This window comes from Sturnus vulgaris, chromosome 1 (genome assembly GCF_052056855.1).
Source record: "Sturnus vulgaris isolate bStuVul1 chromosome 1, bStuVul1.hap1, whole genome shotgun sequence".
NCBI classification, from domain to species: Eukaryota; Metazoa; Chordata; class Aves; order Passeriformes; family Sturnidae; genus Sturnus; species Sturnus vulgaris.
Window position 1 is genome coordinate 116,638,688 of NC_142243.1, and position 19,924 is coordinate 116,658,611.

Below are 19,924 nucleotides of genomic sequence, written 5' to 3' on the forward strand. Positions count from 1 at the left end.
ATCTTGCATCTCTCTCTCTTAATTTGTATTTTTATATACAATTCTTCATAATTTGACTTCAAAATTTGACTTTAAAAGAAGAGTTCATATTATAGTGTATTGGCCATTCTTGTGGCTTTTCCAGTCCATGCTTAAAATTTTAACATTGGTCAAACTTGGAAAGCATCTTAGTTTTTCATCATACCAGAACTAAAGTTACTGGATACTGCAGGTCAAATGCAGCACCCTTCAGACCAAAATTAAAGGACTTAATTTCTACTTAAGGAGAACACAATTAAAGTATTAACAGAGACAAGACACAAACAACTCTTCTGTGCTTGTTTCACAGCAAATAAACCCTTAGGACCCTGTAAAAATGAACAGTGCCTGTAGAAGCAAGTACAGCTTGGTGCTTAAGTTAGAGGACCAAATACAAACAGGCACAGAAAAGAGTCTTATCTTTTCTCTTCCTCTTTATTTCTACCTTCATGTGGCTGCATCTTTTAACCTGTTCAAGCTGCATTTCTTTAGCTGATGACATTTGGATTGTGCTGGTAATTAGCCTGAGGAGGCAAAGACTAATGACCCCAATTATTGCTAGAGGCACAGCTGGAGAATCTTAAAAGCTAAAGTTTATCAGAATGTGTGTGAGGGTAGAGGGCGTTGCAAACAGAAGAGTTTTCCACAGCATAAGATGGCTAAATAGAGTTGCAGTATTCTTACTCTGTATTGCAAATTAAAGTCTTTCATTGGCAAAAGGGGGGAGTTTGCTGCAATGCTATTTTATAACAAGGAGATCTTTTGATATATATAAGCACCACATTAAAAGGGCCCACATGCCTTCAAAAGTGCCTTTTATTTCTATAACTGTGTAGCCCTGTTAATAGAGAATTGCCACTACTAGCACCAGATAGAATTGCTGTAGTGAGTTGGAAAGGCTTCTGTTGGTAAGATGAGATATTTATGACTCACACACCATGTGGCAGTGCATGAAATGCAGCCTTGGTATGAGAGCAGAAATGCAGGAAGTGGCATAGGTAAATACTGACCATGGCGTGGCAAGAGGTGGGTCCAGTGTTTGGTACAGATAACCCCACAGCTGTGCATAGATCTTCATAGTTTTCAGTTAAAAACCCTCAAAACATGCCAGAAAAGATAAAAGAACACCTGAAGCTGGACAGAACTGATCTCTGGGGTAACAAATAGAACAAAGAAATAGTGTCTGATACATGCAAGGAGTACCTTGTATGTACAGTAAATACAAATATAACCTGGCAGCGAGGAGCAATGAAGAACAACACAGAACTGTTAGGAAACACACAAATAGTAGATCTCAAGAGGGTCATGGGAGCAGAAACCAGTAAAAATAACACCATATTTCTCCTGGGAAGGGACTCCAGATACCAGAGATGCCTCCTAACACTCCTCCACACACCAAACCCCAAAGTGAAGTCACTGACCTTTGGATCCAATGGAGTAGAGCAAGGGCGAGTGTAACCCCAGGAAAAGGGGTAGAAGCATCTATTGCAAATTTAGTAGTATCATTACTATTGTTGACATTTTTCTGTATCAGTACTGTGATTACACTGTTCTTTGTTTTACTGTACAATTGGACACAAGCTAATGATGGTGCTTGAATTAAACTAATAATTCTGCTATATCCACACTAAATTCTTTGCTTTACAGATAGATAAAAATATACATATTACATATTTTCTTAATACTTATTTATATAAGGCATGTTTGCCTTCCCCATGATCAAGGTTCTGAGCATGATACTACACAGTTTATCAGATAAACACAGTGAGTGAATTCCTTACTGATAGTTGTTTGCTTCACAACACAACTCATGATAGTTCAAATCAGCCAATTCTTAGCAACATGACGTCTCTGTTATAGTTACCCTGTTGGACATTCTGCCTCTCTGACCACCCAAAATGTATGTCTTGCCCTTATGACCTCTGAAAAGAGATCCAAGGACACAGAATGTAAGGGCCATCTAGAAGGAGAGGGCTTGCAGCAGCTACTCAAGACTGGCACTGTCAATTTCTTATAGCATCATATTTAAAAACACTGGAAGAGTTATAACAAAACTATTAGCAGAAATCATTCACAAAACTTTTCTGACGAGCAAGACAGGATTCCATTTCCTCTGAGAATATGACTATTTTCATAAAGAAAACAAGCAGTCTTCTCATTGTATCATAATGAAAATCTATGTGAGTTTGTATGGGACTACGGTCCAAAATATTTTTACGTAACATTACCTGTTAATATTCTTCTAAGGATATTGAAACTCCTCCCTCTAAATTTCAGTCCAGCTGTATGCTTTGCCTCTGTTTCTAAAGAACTTTGTAATGTCCCATGCAGACAAACAGGGGCCAGCCCTGCCTGTTTGGTGAGATCAGTGAATTCATGCTCTCCTCAGGCACATTGCACATGCAAAATTTATGCTCTTCATTTTGCTCAGAGGAAAGATCAAGCCCAGGACAACGGTGAGCTCTCTCTGTGTCCTAGACCTACCTACAAGGGTCAGGTGGGCACCATGTAACTCCATTTAAAAAGTCCATTGGGAAAGCTGCTTTTGGGAAAGGGTCTCTTCCATGATCCTCAGGCTCCATTAGGGTGCAAATGTAGAAGACTGAACCATCTTCCTAGCTATATTTTTCTTTTCACTGTCAGAAGTATAGTTTTCCTTTGAAGCACAAAACTATTTCTATTGTCTATAAGGGGGCTGCTCATGTGTGAGAAGGTGCATCGACTGTGAACAAGCATAAGCAGCAATGGGGTATTTCAAAGAGAAGAGAACTTTAAGATATACCTCAGTGACATGGGGCGACATTCCACTTGGTGAAATGATAGTAATCCATTTCAAGACCCAGAAAAAAAAAATACAGAGAGAGCTATGTTTTTATTTTCCTTCTGGAGACAGAGTTTCTCAAAGTATTAGCATACTTTTGGCTCACTGAACGTGAAGTACTTTTTAGGACAAGATAGACTCCATGCATGTTTAGTTTCAATCAGTTTTACAGATCATGACCAGAGATGTCCAAATCTATCAACGAATTAAAAATGCACTATTCAGACAAGTCCTGCCTCTGGAGTAACATCTCCAGGAATGAAGGCATTGCTAATAAACAAAACAGATGGGCTAAATATTGTACACATAATCAAAGACAAAAGGGGGAAGGAAAATCCACATTTTAGTTTCTTTCCTCCATTGTGTGCATGTGTGCATTGACTTCACATAGTCATGTAAGGAAAGTCAGTGAATATTTATCTACGCACTGCATATAGAAGTAGCAAAGTTGGCTAATCTGTTCCTAGGCATGCCCTTCCCAGTCTGCCCAGCTCCCCCCGTGGCACAGCCCCTTGGCCAGCAGCGTGGGAGCTGCTCCATCTCCTGTGGCTGGATCTCTCATTAGTGCAGGGGTTGATGGCGCCGCACGCCGCAGCGCACACTGTGCTGGAGCGCGAGGCAAGCAGCAAAATGAAAGGAGCAATTTTCTCCAGCTCAGGCTTTTCCCCAGCTTTGATGTGATTTGTTAGAACACACTTAGTAATTTGAGAGCGTTCCTTTTTCCCCAGCCGGGTTCCAGCAGTACTTTCAGGGTGCCCTGGGGTGCCTGTCACTCTCTGACATCTGTTAGAGTTGAAGGCCATCAGCTGGGTTTGCATGTTGAAAACAAATTCTCAGTGGGGGCCACAATTTCTCCGCGCTGTTGCTGTGCAGCAAAGTAGTATCTATTGATCACTGACTGTAACTGTAGTAGGTCAACAATTATTGCTGATGGGAGCTCTCCCACGCCTCGGTGCAGCAGCACGCATTTGTGTGGCTCTAAATGAGCAGGTGGAGGGGAGGGGACTTGGGTACGTGAGACAAGGAAAGGCTCTGCTCTTGGGCAGTGCTTTTATAAACAAAGAAACTTTAAAGCAGTCAAATTATAGAAATAAAACTACATTATCTAATACAGAGTATCCATCTGGCACAGGAAAATAAAAAAAAATGCCAGGAAAATTGAAGCTTGCACAAGATTAAATGTCTACATCAAAAAGTCAGAGATGATAATGAATTATTCCTAAACTCTCTCAATATTTCATCCTACATCTGATGTTTCAAATACAAACACAAACATACACAGAGGGAATTAAAGAAGAACTAATGTATTTGAGAATAATTTCTGCTTAGAAACAGAGCTATTTTAGACAGTATTTCTTCCCTTACTTTTTAAAACACAACAAGACTTTGCAACTTCAATTAGTTCAATTCCACACTGTAGACAAAAATCACTGTGCTAATTGTAGGTAGGAGAATAGCACAGGTGATAGCACATTTTTAACAGCCCTACACATATTTAGACACTTAGGGGTTTTTAGGAGAAAATAGCGAAGAATTCAAGCCAGATATTTGGCAGTGATGTGGAATAACAGATATTGCTTTGTAACAGACGTGAAAATACATAACTGTCAAGCTGGTCTCACTGCCCAGAGCCTTTGTATTGCAGCAATTAGATTTACCAAACCAAGATCTTGTTTTAACCTTAGTTTCTAAGATGGAGCCACCAGCACACCTGAGAGGAGTGCTGCTTCTGAAAACTCTCTGTCAAGTCAGAGAGACCAATAACAAATATGATTTTTATCATTCTACCTCTCTCAAATTGGAAAGAAACAAATGGTGGTTTCAGTATATACTTTAACAACCATGCCAAACGTGTTGCTGCCAGAAACAGCATCAGGAAAGGTGTTCTCCAGTTCCCTAGACCATCTCACACACTGTTCTGTGTCATCTCAGTATGACCAAGGTCTTGGTTTCTTTCCCCTAATATCCCCTGGTTAGGAGAGTCTTCCCATGCCAGGCCATGTGAACACCAGTGCTAGGAGCTGCTAGCTTCTCTCTGGGGAAGAAAGTCTGCAGCCCTGATCTCCCAAATAAACCTGAAATCATGAAACAATGTGAGTCCTCTCCTGTCTTAGCAGAAATGATATTTTGTCTCTGAAATGAACCATAACATGCCTTGTACTGGTACGTTTGGGAAAGGGGCTCAAATAACCCTGTCTTAATCTTATAAACCACTGATGAGCAGAGCAGAGCTACTCACTCTACTGCATTCATGTTTTCATCAACTCAATTACCCATCTTGACATGAAAAGGAGTCTAAGGAACAAACACACAGAATGATAGATGCTATTCTTTTTTGTAAACAAAAAAATCCCTTCATCCAGAGAAAAAAGCCTTTACCACACTTACCGTGACACATTAAAAATTCATTTCCTTCATAGCACCTCAACAGAGACCAGGGATGGGTGGAAATAGGAGTTAGGTACTGGTATTTTTCCATTAACAAGAAAGAAAATAGGAACCAGAAACATAAGTAAACAGAAAACAGAAATAATTATTTGTTTTAAATCATAGCAGACAGTTTTAATGTTAAAGGCTGCACTTGAAATATCAGAAGTGCCCAGAATAAACAGGACAAATAACTGAAAAAATCAAATCTAATCTAAAACTTATGAAAGTGCAAATGAGAGATGTTTGAATTGCTAACATCAGTAGGATGTAGGCAAAAGGGCTAAAGCATTTCCACTAATTACAATGATACTCCATGGAATTAAACCGTGGCAACAGTCTTGTTGCTTTCAGACAAAGAACATGATTTGAAACTTTTGATGGGAAAGACAGTAAGGGATAGAATTACAAATGAAGTGGATTGGAAAGGTTTCTGAATTCAGTCACACCCAAACAAATTGTTGGTGATAATTATAATATTTAAGATGCTGTCTTTTGGAAAGTAACAACACAGTGCTTCCTCTGCATTGCTGAAAACTTTGAAAGCATAGCAGAGAAATAATTTTTTGTCATATATATATCTGTTTTATACTTAACTATTCTAAACAGTGATTGAGTACATGAAAACATATTTGCTGTATCTCTATAAAAGTTGTGTTCTCGTCGTGTGCATAAAAGGATACAACAAAGTACAAGTAACTTTGGATACAGATCTAGCACCAATGGTCCAGTGCCATCAGTCATGGCAAATACAGTTATAAGATCATAAACCAAGCCAAATACAGAAAAAGCTACTCAGAACTGTATTTTTCTCTTTTGCTCTATTAATTTCTGGAGCTTCTCTCTTACAAGCATAGGCTGAGAGAGTTGAATCTGTTCAGCCTCTGGAAGAGACAACTGAGAGGAGACCTCATCAATGTCCATCAGTATCTGAAGTGAGGGGGAAAAGAACATGGATCCAGGCTTTTCTTGGTGGTGCCAAGCAATAGGACAAGAGGCAGTGAGCAGAAACTGATGCTCTGTAAGTTCCACCTGAGCATGAGGAAGAGCTTCTTTACTGTGCAGTGACCACACACTGGAAGAGATTTCCCACAGAGGTTGTGGAGTCTCCCTCACTGGAGATAATCAAGGAACATCTGGACACAATCTTGTGCCACGTGCTCAAGGATGACCCCAAATGAGCAAGGAGGTTTGGACCAGATGAACCACTCTGTCCTTTCCAACCTGACCCATCCTGTGATTTTTGAAGCAAGTTTGCCACGTGCAAACACAAACACTCCTTTTGTGGCCTCTGATTGTAATCACCTCATGCGTGCCTTCCACTTCTAGACTAAAGTATTTCCAATTCACTGCTATGTGTCCAGTATAAAAATGCTTCAGTTTAGCCTAACCTGCTTTTTTTTTTACAAAAATTTAACCTTCTTTGTCAAACCTTAATGACACAGGAATCTACCATGACAGATCAGCTGCCCTATGGTTTTCTTCCAGTACCATAAACTTATCTCTCAACAACTTCAGCTCGCTTTCAATACTTTCTACTTTCTATCTCCTTCCAAAATTTTTTATAAACCTTACTTTTTCTTGTACTTTGAGACCAGGGGGAAGGGTGTGCTGAGGGGAATGTGATTGCCTGGGGTATTTTCATTTTTGTTGCTTTTAATTCTTATTCCATTTATAAAAGTCTCTCTTGCTCAGTTAAATAAAAAGAAAATGATATAATAATCCTGGAAAAATTTTTACTGTTGTTAAGCACCTTATTATTTCATTCAGGTTGTTTCTTCCTGGCACCCAGGAGCACAATGCATGCTGGTTCACCCATTGCACTAAATACATCCAGGGAGAATCTTCAACAATGAATGAAAAGATCCAGATTCTTCTTCCTTCATGTGCAATGTGATCAGCAACACAGAATTTCATTATGTATAAATTCTCTTTTTTAGCCTATGCTTGGAAGCTTCTTTTAAAAAAGTATAAACCGATCTAGTCACTTCATTAAGACCTTTAAAATATATGAATAAAGGCTATGACGTCATATTCTCATATAATAATGCCTTGATTGAAGATTTATTTATTTATTGTATTTAGATATGTTTTCTAAACTATTATTTCTATTCTCTATATCTATAATTTGATTGATTAAGAGAAATGGCAGGTTATATAAGTGTAAGCCTTTTCAGTGGTGTAAGAAACGACTGGATTTCTCACACTGACAATAACAACAAAGCAGAGACAGAAAAAGAAGATTAACAACTGTTTAATTGCTGTGTGGAAATGGGTTTCCTATAGACACTGATCTGAATTCCCCATTTTGAACCCAATGAACAAAAAGAATTTGAAAAACCAAATTCTTATCAGTTAGGTAATCTGCCTAAAATGCATTTTTAGGTCTCTGCAACATTGCAAAGAATTACCATATGGACTAATGCTGCTAATCCTACTTGAGACCACAAACTTAATGAGACAATTTAAGCAAGTCAGGAGATAAGCTGTGCTTTTCTGTTTGGTGCTGAATTTCATGAATAACAAGGAAGAATTATCATTAACAGCCTTTGTAAAAGTAACAGAAATACACCTAAGAAAGCAGAAGCAATTGAAATTACACAAATTGCATGTCATGAGGTAGATTAAAGTATGTCTGGGAAGAAGCAAAAATTGTATTTAAATTGGATAAATGCAGCATACCTTGCTCTTTTGCAGTTTAAATTGCAATTCAGTTCCTAATCAGTCAGATAATTTCAAATAGGAAATAATAATGGAGTCTGTTTCCATATCAGTGACTACATGCAGAGCAAATTTTGCTGAAATAATCCAATTATTCTTTCTATTTACTTTGATATCATGCTGCCTCCAAGTAATTACCAGAAAAGTTGGACAGATGTAGTTCCATAGGAATTATGCTGGTACCAGCAGCTAGCACTCAAAAACCATGTAGGAACCAGCAAGTGAAACACTTAATTCCTGGATGGTGCTCCTTGTCGACATAAAGTTTTTTGCTGAGAGTTACTCAGGCTCTGGCAGCTCCTCTGATGACTCTTACCCTAATGATCTTTCATATTCTCCAAATACTCAGCAGGGGTGGCTTGTGCCAGAGGTGACCAGCTACACCTCAGCAACTCCAATTCCTTGACTGGAATTTAAGGCAAGCAGCCAAAAAGGGGCTTTGCTGGCCCATCAGCAGGTGAGGTGCAGAGATTTGTATGTTCCCTTTGTTCAGTTCAGGCTGCTGTAGCACAATCGATCAGGTGTTGTCTGTGAGGGACCTGGTCCTCTGGACACTGGAGACAGTGTTTGCTGCAGTGGCACACAAGCACTTTTCTCCTCTAAACCTGACCTTTCAGTAGTATTTGACATGTTAACCATGGCTGCTATCAACAGAGGAAATATAAAATATATGTAAGAGCTCCTCAGTTATTGTGAATATTTTATTTTTAACATCGTGTTTACTAGCAGGACTATGTTTATGTAGAACAGATAAAAGCTGTCATATTTATTTCTACTTGGCATCCAGCATGACTTCTACTGGCCTCTGACAATTTCCATTTGACAAAACAGAAGAGACTTGTGTCTGATTAGTGTCTTTTTTCTTTACTTTTTTCCTTTTGGTATAATAACAAGAGGCAATTCTTTTAAACACCTCTGGAGACTGCATCTTTTTCAAAGGCTTATGCAGGAAAACTGATTTATCAAACTAGCTAATTAGTCAGAACTCTTCAGCATTTTTAAAGGAAAAAATTGAGATGAAAGGAAAAGGAATTCCTCACCCTACACTAAATTAGAACTTTCTGTTAAGAAAATGGAAGTGAAATGTAACAATTTCTTGTATCACAGAAGCCAAATTTTCTGTCATAAGTCTGAATTATCTCTCTTGCCAAATGTATAAGGGAGATATTTGTTGCTAGGGTTCTGCTATGTACAAGATTTTCCTAAATAATTCAAGAAATCAGTTCATGCTGAAATCTTACAAATCTACTTTTTAATTCCCTGTCCACATTCATCAACTCAGTCCAGTAATTCACCTTCTCCCTGTTGGACTGGAATTAACAAAGAAAGCAAATATTGCAGCAGTGCTACTTTCATGAAGCCTTTGACTTTTTAACTCTTCAGATTCAGGGAATTGATACATTTTCTTCACCTTTACTTTTTTATATATCCAAATATTTCTTTCTGAAACTCAGGAAAACAAATTATTTTAGTATTGCTTAAGATACAATTTTCCTAAGAACATGCAAAAAAATTGAACCTTCTGGTTTTATACACAGTTATTGTTAAGTATTTCCCATTGTTAGTCCAAACAAAAAAATAATAGTCTATATTCATGACTACTGAAAATACAGGCTTCAGTCCAAGAGATCTTCAAGTAAAATTCTCCAAAGTAAACGTCATTGTCTATCTTATTTTGCTCCCATATTTCTCTCCCACAAAACTGATGGTGGAGTTTGTTTTCAGAAGGTGAATCTGTGAAGCCTAATGAAGTAAAACTCAGTTGCAGATGCGGAGATTTTGCCCTCTGTGTTGTGTGCTTATGCAAAACAATCATTTGTTCTTTGGTACGCAGATTTTAGGAGTCTGGCATCATATTTACTGTCCTAAAATCTGAATTGGACTCTAACATAATTAAAAACATCACCAGGGATAAATAAAAAAGAAGAATGACAAAGGCATGGTGCATTCGGCCTTGCTAAAAGCCAGAGGAGGCACAGTCAGTAAGAAAAGATTCCTTACTTCCACTGAAATAAGGCATGTATTTAAAAAAACAAAAGCTCTGGAGTACAAGGCCACTCTGCAGAGACTAGCATCAATATGGTAAGCCTTGGGACTCAACCCTTTACAGAAATTAAAGGAAACAGCATTTCCTCCTTTGCATTTCCTCCTTTGCTTTTTTTCTTCTTTGCACTTTTTACCATATGAACTTCATTCATAACCAGGGATTTCCTTCCAGACTGACTAACCCATATGGGCTAAGTGAGTCTGGACAAATACAGAAATATGTAAATATAAACAAATATAAAATAGTAAGCAGGACAGTCATTACAAATTCCATCCTATCAGGATAAACTGCCTTAAAAATAATCAAAAAAAAAATTAAAAATTGGAAGCAAATGCCAAACCAAAAACCCTATTCAAACCTTCCTGTGATCTCTGAATATGTTAGATATTACCTCAGGCAGTAAGATGTACTGAGATGCACTACTCAAAGCTGGAATTAATTATCAGGCATTGACACCATTACAGCAGCATACATTAATGAGACCTATACTTACTAAATCTGTTTTGATCATCTCCCATTAAGTGAAATATGAGAACCCAGGAAAAATTCAACATGATTTTTTCGTTATTATTCAATAAGATAAAAAAATATGGAAATATTTTACAAGCTGGTGAACCAATTAAAATTTTGAAAGTACACTCTGCTCATAGTTTTATAGTCCTTTCATTTTTTCCTAAATGACAGTGAACTTATTAACACTATTTCTTGCAACTGAGAAAAACCTCTACTGATACTTGTTGTACATGCTCAGAAATCTTGCCTTTAAATGCAAAAAATATGAAAAGCTTGTATTATATTAGAAAACCTTCAACATCCTTCTTCATCCTTCTCAACTACTACCCAACTTCATGCTTTTGTAATGAGACAGTTCTCAAAATAACTTATTTAGTCTTCTGTTGATCCTCAGAGGAAGACATGGCCCATGAAGCTGCTGGCAAGCCCCTGGTGAATGTTCCCATCAACCACCCCAAAATCCATCTGCAGGAACCCCAACTCCCCAAAACGTCTGTAGTCACCCAGACAGCACCAGAACCCTCTGTTGTGCCTCCCATTCAGCGAATTTCCATAAAAAAACTTTGAACTCAACCCCTTTATCTAGTTTTGCAAACAAAGAGGTTTACAAATACTCATTCACTGTCAGCTGTACTGGATGATCACTACCCAGTCATCAGCCAAGGCTTGCAGCTGGCTTAGAAACATAAAATGGGAAGATCTGTAGGATCAGGCTGACCATGCAATCAGTATAGGATTTATCTACAATTGGGCCAGTATTATAAAAAAAAGAAAAGAAAAAATCTAATGAAAGACCAGTGTGATAAACCATCTGTCAGTTTTTAGAAAATGTTTAACAGTCTGATGTAAAGTTTTTTCACTCTTCTTATACCAAAGAGCAGCCAGCCCAAAATCATTCTAATTTATATATTCCATGGATCAGTTTCACTGCTACCCAGGAAGAAACTAAGCATAAACAAAAGTCCTGACAAAGAGGAATTTACTAAACAGTTAGCTCATAACAACATAACATTGGTACCCAGAAACTGAGAAGTTTATAATTTTATAGATCATTACCAGTTACCATTGTAACTGACAATTTTTGAATAGTGCTCTAAAATAATATTCTTTAAATAATTTCAGTGAATTGTATAAAAACTAAAATAAACTCTACTTCTCCCTATTCTATACAATAAAATTTATTCTCAGTTTAGTACACATAAAAGAAACAGAGTGCAAAAATACAATATAGTGCCCTACAAGCAGAGTTAAATTGGAAAGTTTTGCTAAAATATATTTCTTTTTCTACTGAAAGGATTTTCTTGCAAAGTCCTGAGATTCCTCTGCTATCCATCTCTCCCTGCATATGTACATGAAATTTTTCTGGCTATATATTGCAAAAGGAAATGTGTCATTAAATGCTTTTCAAAGTGCCATTGCTGAGTGTGTTGAAAGTATTTTCATGAATGACAAGCTGCACATCCCAGGCATCAGCTGCAGTTCATTAGTGCTACAACAGCACCAAACCAGATGACTGTTCCACAGGGCTCTTCAAAGGCAGAGATAATCAGCCAGCTCTCACTGATGAAGGAAAAGATTATTCCTTCAGCTTTTTTTTTTTTTCAGGAAAACAAGTTGTCAGCCCAGGAAAAGTAGAGTGAAAAATAGATTTCTAAGAAACATGGAAGCACTTACAAGAAACTTCTCTAAAGAGAAGAGTGGGAATTGTTAGCTGAAAATTGTTCTGGGAAAAAAAAAAATCTCTATTTTTCCTTGATGCTTCGATTTAGAATTGGTGGAGGTTTTTAGGGAAATCTAACATGGGCTCAGGAACACAAAATATCTGGAAGGGGTACACAGAGACTCTTTGCTTGCAGAAAATATACTTCAAGTTTTCTCACAGGGATTCATGATATGCACTTTAAATTTGACTAGTATGAGTGGGTTCATTATTACTAGAAGCTCAATTTCCTCCAATGCTCTCCTGCATGACTAGATTTTCATCAACAGAAATTGAAACAGTAGATTAGAGTCTTGCATGCACCACAGTATTTTTCAGGTATGGGTTGGAAAAGGCAGGAGCAGGACTTTCCTACGTCGTTTATTTAGAACCATTCTGAAGATTAGTTATACTTACACTAAAGAACAGGATATTCCTCACAAAAAAAAAAAAAAAAACAAACCCTAAACAAAATCAACAAACAAACAAACCAAACCCAAACCAAACCAACCAAACCAACCAAACCAACCAACCAACCAACCAACCAACCAACCAACCAACCAAAAACCCCAGAAAAAGACATTTTTAAAGGGTACAGGGGAACATTTAACAAAATGCTCAATAAATTCGCTAAAACAAAATTTCTGATTTTAAACCTGACATCACAAATACTTTTAGAAAGCCTTAGAATTGGCATGGATTGTTGTAGGGGGGAGAAAACTGCTCCTCTGCCAAATCTCACTGCTAAAAACTACAGAATAAGATGTGAACAGGTACCTACAGAAGATTGAAGCATAACCATGACTTGTTTCTGCATGCCACAGCATCCCACATCTCCTGAGAGATGTCTGACAAGACATCCCACAGTCCAGGACACTGGCAGTACCAAAGCAAATTTTTGCAGCCATATGATACCATAAAACTAAACAGACATTGAAAGAACAAGAGCATGCTTCTTTTATTAACATGCTCCATTGAAAAAACAATTGGAATCCGAACATCACTTGATCTTTCTGATGGACTTCAAACCTGACTATCTGGCACTCCTACTATAAAATTTTCATGTCTTCTTTGTTTCTTCCTTTCAATTTAGAGAGGTAAGACATCAGGAATGTTCATAACTATAAACTGCAAAGCAAAAAACCTTCAGGCTGGATAGACCCTATCCACATTTCCTTTGTTTCTAAAGTCAGTTCAGATAAGCCTGTGACAAGAGACTGCTCAGCTGTAGGGAGATTTGTAATTAGACATAATTAACACACTAAAAAATGCCCAAGACATTATTGAATGGCTATCAGAAAGTGGCACATTTGACAAGACATCAAGTAGAGAGGGATGGATGAAGAATGCAGTCACCATGAAAGAAACCAGGGATCAAATTGAGTCCAAGCCCACAACATTTCTACTACAGGGTGCTTTCATCTCATACACACAAAAAAATGTTTGTCCACACTGAAAGGGTTTGTCCACTGAAAGTGTTTCCAGCTCAAAGAATAACAACACACAATTAAAGAAAGAGCCCCCCTCCACAGATGATCACAACTTTAGGTATATCATCTAAAACATGAAAAACTAAATTGTATTTGATGCTCATACCTGCTAAGGAAAAAGTAACTTCTAGCTGGACTGAGAACTGTCAAATCTCAAGCAAAATAAATTTTCTCCTTGACAAAAGACATTATTTCTTCAGGATGGAAAGTATCTTTTTGACTATCATTACTCTTTTTACTATTTGCATCATTGCTTCACAGGAATAGGTAAACTCTTCATTTCTACAGCAAGCAAAACATGCCATGAATAGATCAAATATGAATTTGACACAATCCAAGTGAGAGGAATACTTCCTAAAATATATGAACAGAATGAAAAAAAAAAACCCACCAAACTTTTAAAAAAAGTATTTAAAATTTATATCTGACAAAGCACTGCCTACCTTAAAATGACAACCAAGTACTGATTTTTTATACTTTTCCTTTCGTTGTTGTTTATCTTCTGTACAGATTCCCATACAGTTCACTAGAGAATTGAACAACATATTGCAACAATGCAGAGCACTCAGCTGAAACAGTTGACACAATGTTAGACTCTCTGTTAGCAAGCAGCTATTTTGCATCTAAAACCTCAGCTTATTACCAAGGTATTTTAGATCTTCCAGTGTTCTGATCCATTGCAAAAAGCAGAGGATTTAGGCATCTTTTAGGTTACTATGGGAGTTCATCCTCTTTTAGGGTCTTTACTGCATGCAATGTGAATGTATAACCAAGTAAATACTGAAGAAAAAGGATAACATTTTGAGTAAATGTAGTTTTGCATTTAATTTTAGTTTATTTGGTTTATCTGCTTATATTTAAACAGCCCTAGTTTTGTACACTGGAACAGAATAAGGTTACAGCTTATATTAATGAGTAAAGTAAACAGGGTCAATCACATGCACACAAATCCTTACCTAGTGTGCTGGTGGGTATGTTTACAGGGCTTGGGGATTTATTTTTTCTTTCTTTTTTTTTTTTTTTAATGGTTAGTAGATCTGTTCCAGAACAGAGGTTTTACCACTTATTTCTTCTTTTTCTCAGGTCACAGGCCTGAAAAATGGCACACTGTGGGAGTTCAACACATTTCTTATGATACATCACAAACCTTTGTTACCATTAAGTTAATTCAAGTATTTTAAAATTAATCTCTCTGCTCCTAGAAGTTTCCATTTTCTATATGTGTTCCACCTTCTGTGGAGGGCACAGACTTAATTATCTTTGAAGATCCCATATTAATACCGTGCAAAGCACTGATTAATTGTATAGCACCAACAATAAAGAGAAGTGCCAAGATAAAACTATGTTCCTTCTTGTGGAAGGCATGAACCAGTGATAATTACTGTGGTAGGTCCCTCATGGGCAGCAGCCTGGAGGGGGCTGGTGCCCTCCCAAATGACAACTCTTGACCAAAAAGGCGTTCACAGGCATCCTCCAAGAAAACATTTAAGTGATTTTCTCAACAAACTTTCCCCCTGTTCTCTTCCATACTGCACCATACGTTCTGTCTTCTCAGTGCTATTCCACTTCCTGTACTACACATTTCCACATTTCTTTCAGCTATGGACAACATCTCTCCAGGTCCCTGGCTCTGACAGGGCAAACTGCACTGCCCAGGACACAGCAGGATTTCCATAGGAGATTTCCACAGAAGAGGCTCCCTCATGCAGGAGTGATGGCCAGGGTGTGACTTTGAGCTGCCAGGCAGTGCAGGGACTGTGCAAGGAGCTTGGCACGTGGGCCCGTCATGAATGATCACTGTTACATTGACAGTGACAATGCTTTTGATAATCATATTGTAATTCATCACTTAATGCCAATATAATCCACAGATGACTTAACTTTTTAACTAAGGCCTCCAGCACTCCTCTGTAGGTAGATGCTGTGACTGTGAATTGCTCTTTTCTTTTTCAGGAGACGTAAGTGGGTGTGAGAGGGTGAAATTTTCATTGATCTGAGTTTCAGGACAGAGAACTTGAAGGAACTTCCCACAATTTTGTGGCTATAAAACTTACTGCTTAACAGCTTCAGCTAATATACTCTGTTTGGAAAGATTAATTCAATTGTGATCAAATGCAATCCAAAGTTCTTTCATTCCGCAATAATTTCCTGCCCTCTATTTTTCACCCTTTTAATGAACTACTACTTTCTTCCCAGGCTCAAAAAAAACCCAAAACCAAGCATCAGACAGACCCTTATCAAGGCTATAAAGACAAAAACAATGATTACAAAGCTCTCAGAGATGCTGTAGGTCTTTCCTGAAGACAAACACGTCACTTGGATCATCCTATACACACACACAGAATGAGTCAGGAAAACAAGGCATATTTGACCACAAATTTTTATCAGTTACAATCAAAATCATTTTGATTATAAGCAGTTCACAAGGAGGTGGCAGACTCAAAAGTCTAATTAATTACAAACACACAGTCTAAAATAATAGTAATTTGATAATCTCATGCTGCTGTAATCATTATCCAGTGTTCCTTGTTCATATTACACTCCCACAAAACAAGCATTTCCAAGCATCCCCTTCTAATGTACAAACATAAGGAGAACAAAAATTACATGTGGGAACCTTAACTAAATGACAGTAGAAGTAATCAAGCTGAAAACCATCTGCCATTACTGGCTGTGCAGTGAAGTTTGCTCTGAAAACTACAGTGTGGGAGGCTTATCTTGTGAGCAGACAAAAAGGTATCCTGGCAAGGAGAGCCAGCGAATCCCAAACCTTCAAATGCACATCAGCCTCCTCCACCAGCAACTGCCTGTTGTGTGGCCTAAAGCCTGCCATCCACTATGCTTCAGCTTCCTCGGACATGAAGACATTACATAGTATTTATATTAGCTCAGTATCCAGCAGCTTTTTCATTCAGCCACATGATGTACGAAACAAGCCCTTCTCAGTTAAGCAGACAATTTTTTGCCCTCTTGCTGCCGCTTTTTATTCTGCTCAGAAGTCCTGCCAGCACTAGGATCTTTGGAGCTGCTGCGCTTTCACCTCTGATATTTCCAGAAATTCAGGCATTTCAAGGTTCTGCTGTGACTTTTTAAAGGGAAAGAGAAAACAAAGGTAGAGCTTCTCCTCCACTGAGAATTAATGAAAGTCAGGCTGGACAACTCAGCTGTGCATATGCCTACAGGAAAAGGGGGCAAAAATTACTGATGCCAAACTGTCTTGTAAGAGGAAATCTGCCAAACACGGCCTGCTCTTCCAAAATTCCTCAGAGACAGTGTCAGTCTCAGGCTGTGATAAGCAAGAAGCTGTATAGATTCAGAGCCTCAAAGCTCCATCACATTCTCTGCAGAATGGGCAGGTAACCCCCCTCTCTTTTGCTCTTCCTCATTCTTGCGTCTTTCACCTGCTGCCTTACCTTGTTTTTTTCCAATAAGAAATCAGGAGGAAAGCAGATCATTGACTTGGTTTGTCCTTGACCAGGATCTAGGGCCAGCTGGGTAAGGTCTCATTTAAATAACAAAATGCTTCTTATAGAGAAGTCCTCTTTGTAGAGGCATTTGCCAGAGGGGTTAAGTGCCACAAAGCATGTTTTCCCAAAGGGTAAACTGAGGCATGGGCTAATGACACGTATGGTAACCTACAGACCAGGAAAGGAATCTTCAATTCCCCTCAGATTTCTCACATCCCTCCTATTAAGATAGGCTGCTTTCTCAGATCCGTTGGCAGAATTCGAAATTTGTGCTTAGATCCACTAAACTTAGATCTCTTAGTTTTAGCATAAATATTGCATAATATTCCCTAACTTTTGGATATCTTGCCTACAGATGATAAATGCTCCCATTGCTAGGCAGCATTTAAAGCTTGAAGAAAATTTTGGAGACGAGCTCTTTGTTTACAGCTTTGCATTTTCATGGAAATAGACTGGCATCTTCAGAGGAAATTAATATTGTTCCCTTGGATTACAGCATGGAGCATCTATATTTATTCACAGACTCCTGTTGTGCCCCATATCGAAGAGCTAATCCAGTGCAGCACTTTCGCCACCTCCAGTCAGCTCTTTTAACAGCAGATTTTAGGGTATGCATGACATACGCGTTAAGCTGATCCCCTCCTTCTGTAAGGGCCCCAAATTGAGGCTGGAGCCGAGGGACAGGGAAACTGCAAAGGCTAGGGAGAATATTCAGCAAAAAGGAAATGCTGAGGAAAAGGTGGGACTGGAAGGTAAGTCTGAAATATTACAGCCCTAGGAACAGGGTATTTCATCGTGTCTGACCATTTATCTTCATTGAAACTGAAAGGGCTGAGCATTCACCTCATAGAGGCTTATACTGCTCCTTTCTCGTGAAAAAAAGTGTGAATGTCAGCACTTTCTTTCCTCAGTAGCTGAATTACTGCAGGAACAATTTTCTATTATTTTCTCCGCTCCCCTGAGGGAGATATGCTGTACTGGTGTGAGATGGTGTGGTCATTGTGAGCCCCAGCTAGAGAAGGACTGGCCAGACCCCATACTAAAGCAGGAACTGGTGGCCAAATCAGCACTTGGTGACTGTGAGTTCATCCCAATTCTCTTTTAAAGGCATCCACAGGTCTTCCTTCCCCCTCATCTCTGCATCTTCCCCCCCGCCCCAATCTTTTACCCCTATCTGCTACCCGTTGGCAGTCAAGAGGCAATAGCAGACTCTTTATTGACATAAAAGGAATCAGGAGTTTGTCTTTTTCAGGTACTCTTAAATAGACTGCTGCTTTTTGTTCTAGTATTGTTGATGTTATAGGCAAAATACAAGCCAGAAAATTCTATTCTACTCTGAGGGAAAGTTTCTAAAATATTTACTTCTAGGATGTCAGAGAACAATACAGTCAGAAGCAGAGTGTTCAGCTATTTTCATTAAAGATTTTATCATCTGTTCTTAGCCATATCCCCAAGTTCTAATTACAAAATGGCTTTGACACAGAGCTTTAAAAATTGTCAGAACAGCATAGTTGGTGTTCTTGCCATTCTTGTTTGTGACTAAACACTTTTAGCAGCTTTTTCAATCTATCTTTTTTAATATTGATCCTGAAATCTCTGAACAACTTAGCAGCAAATCAAGGCTGCATCATTAAAGGCAATTAACTTACAAACACTATAATCTCTGGAGAGAGGAAAAAAAAAAAAAAAAAAGATAAAATTTGAATCTCACAACCTCACACAGTACATGCAAGCAAATGTAAGCTTTTCTCTGTGGTGTCAAGACCATAGTGGGGCCTCTTTTCCCCAGAAGGGTTAAGCAGATGAACTGAAACCTGGTGTCCTGCTACCTGTCCACCACACATCCAAGATAATTTGTGCAGACAGCATGGGATCTAATAAAACCAGCTCCATATATTGAAGCTGAAGAGAGGAAAATATGGCTGTCATTCACTTCCCTAAATTCTCCCAGCATGGAATTTAGATTTCTTACCTCTCACAAGGGAACTCCCATTGGAAACCTTTGTCTTCCTGGCTTTGTGAGAGCAGTTGCACCAGTATTGTTTGCAACAGCTTCATTTACCTTCAAGGCCTAACCCAGCAGGAGCGTTTTGTGCTTTAAGGACAAAGTAAAACCAGCTGCTTCATGATCTCTTGTTGGGACTTGGGTGACAATTAAGTTACATTAAACTCCAAAGCAGAAAGGTAGAATTGGAGAAGATATGGACATACAGTATTTTTTTTTTTACTTGAGGTACCTAAAGGCAACTGGACACTTGAACACCATTGTGGATCTTTGCCTATATCATTTATTTATTTTTAAATCTCAAGTTAGTATCACATCATCATCACTATCTTATCCACAAAAACAAAAATTAAAAATGGGATATACTTTTGTGATCAAAGGGATAATAGTCTGCTTTATTTTTAAACCAAATTTCTGGAAGTGAGATAAGGTCCTGGAGTTGCATAATGTCATAATTAAAAAGCTTTAGTAAGAATTAAACCAAACCTAAAATCCTGGTTCTTCAATGTGGAGAAGTCACTTAATGCACATACTTAAAATGATGATCCTGTAATACCTTTCTACAAACACATTCACACAATTTGTATTTTGGAGAGTAGAAAAGAAGAGCTGTGGAATGAAGCACTAGAGGTTTTCATAAGGAGATAGCTCATTACCCATTTTCCATTTCTCACAGTAGTTTACTGGCATTTTGTGTTATTTGGGCTAACAAGCCT